Below are 2096 nucleotides of genomic sequence, written 5' to 3'. Positions count from 1 at the left end.
ACATTGGTGAATGCCACAAATTCTCCTAAAACACTGGTACGCACAACTTAAGAACAAACCTGTGTGTACCAACGGTTCTTGCATGAGGCCTGTTGTGAGGCTGTGTCTTTTAGTTTCTTGTTGAGCTGCCAGCTGAGAACAGCATCAGGGTTTCTCTTGTTAGCTCACAAACTCACAAGCTCGTTGGKGGTCTGTGAGCTTGTTTAGCKGCCACAATCTGACAGCTGCTAAATCTTCTCTTATTGGACTCCAACTCTCCACWTTAGTAGGCCTAAATGAGTCAAAGCTTTGGGATCAGTTTAACCTCTGTTTAGTCTAATTATAGCTCTAAAGAAAATAAGGGKAGTTTGCTTTGTTGACTTTTCAGTTTGAATTGAAAATCATATCTGTGCTGTTTATCATTTCATCAGTCTTTTTATGTTTCTGTGGGTAAGCACTCCAAAACAATGTGTTGAAGGTGGTGCTTTGAAGGAAATGTAGATGGGAGCGTCAGCAGAGATCTAGCAGCCTCTCATCAGAAAGGCATTTCCTCCACAGCCACTTCCTGTTAAGGAGAAGTTGTCCTTAAACTTGCAGCAGAGAGTCGGCGTGCACGCAGGGCTCATATGGAGCCAGTCATCTGGTCATCAGGATGCTTTTATTACTGCTGGGAGGACACTGCTTTGTCTTTGACCTTGTACGCTGAGATATTTCAAAGCTGAAGTTTTATTATGGTCATCTGCAATTTTCTGCTCTGCACAGAGACACAAATTATGTTCTGAGTAAGTACACAGCACAGTCTGAGAGTGATGTTTAAAGAGGAAGGTTCTCAATTTCAGATCAGTAAATAATAAGCAGAAACGTAATTAAAGTCAATTATATTATAATAATCTGATGTTGGTAATACAGTATGTCATGGTTAAGACATTCTTCCTTTATGTTTGCTCATAATCTTGATAGCCCGATTTTATTCAGTTCAGTATATTTGTATCACACTAACACAGTGTTAATTTTGACAGGAAATTTTTATTTAACCTAAAATACAAACATGACATTTTATCTAAAATTTTTTATTTAAAACCTCACAATGAAAATAATGACAGTAGGTCTACTGTTACCCAACCAGATGTGGATTATTTATGGTAATTAACATAATGTTCTTGAATAAACACTGTGAACAAAGTGACCCAATTATACAAATAATACTATGAAAAATAATAATAGTAATAAAGAATATTTACATTAAATCTATAGATTAATTTGGCATTCACTGGTAAATATATCAAAAAAACTGAAATTCTCAAAATGATTTTTGAGTTAAATCTGTGTTTGTCCCCCAGAAAACTTGCTCCTTACTTAAGCCTGGCAATTATGGTATTAGAGTGCAAGGTTGATAATTCTGGGTCCAAGCCACATATCCTGTTGCCACAATCTCCACTCCCCCGCTTCAATTTACGTGGGCGGGGGGCTTAGTTCTGTTGGGACGCTTGGCTTGGAGGGCGTGCAAGTAAACGCTGAGCACAGATCTTAACATTGTAACCTCAACACTATAACTTTTAATTGTGTGCAGTTATTTTTCCCCCTTTGTCTGTTGGTATTTAAAGTTAGTTTTGTCCTTTTGTTCACTCAGAAGATGAGCTAAAAGACTCTACTACTAAAGTCAGCATATCTCTGTGTTGTTGTGTGATGTGTACAGATAAGCATCACAGTAAACTTAGCTAAGGAAAAACACAAATAACTCCAACTCAGCCAGTTTTACAAAAATGGAACTAATTTTATTGTGGTTTGACCAAAACAACAGACAGCGATTTTTAGTTTTAAACTCTGACCTTAAAGGTAATTGGTGATATGCATTTTTTCACGAAATATTAGATCTTTAATATATTTTTTCCTTATGAAATTTTGATGAAAGAAACAGACGATTTATGAGGGCAGTGGTTGGACTGAAAATCTGGATGGAGGAGATGGAGGACAACAGAGCTGCTTCATGGAAGAAGAACCCCAGTTAGCCTGTTAGCCTTTGCGCTAGCGCCGACGCTATATTGCCTTACAAGTATTAGCTCGGCGCTAGCTAGACAAACAAGCTAAACTGTTGTCCTCCATCCATATTTTCAGTT

At 37.6% G+C, this 2096-nt stretch overlaps 1 protein-coding gene across 2 annotated transcripts in view; it reads left to right on the top strand.

The window, feature by feature from the left end:
• The window catches only part of LOC106528434 (SH3 domain-binding protein 4), a 91817-nt gene that overhangs the window by 21272 nt on the left and 68449 nt on the right, over positions 1-2096 (top strand). The window contains exon 1 of one of the 2 annotated variants that reach the window (XM_014023603.1): positions 615-761. The exons of the other annotated variant lie outside the window; for it this stretch is intronic. The gene's annotated coding sequence lies outside the window, so the exon portion shown is untranslated. Of the gene's footprint in view, positions 1-614; positions 762-2096 lie in introns of those variants that run through there. 2 annotated transcript variants of the gene reach the window in all.

The sequence above is a fragment of the Austrofundulus limnaeus genome, unplaced genomic scaffold, assembly GCF_001266775.1.
Source record: "Austrofundulus limnaeus strain Quisiro unplaced genomic scaffold, Austrofundulus_limnaeus-1.0 Scaffold379, whole genome shotgun sequence".
NCBI classification, from domain to species: Eukaryota; Metazoa; Chordata; class Actinopteri; order Cyprinodontiformes; family Rivulidae; genus Austrofundulus; species Austrofundulus limnaeus.
The sequence above is the reverse complement of the archived record's forward strand: the minus strand, read 5'-3'. Positions and strand labels throughout refer to the sequence as shown.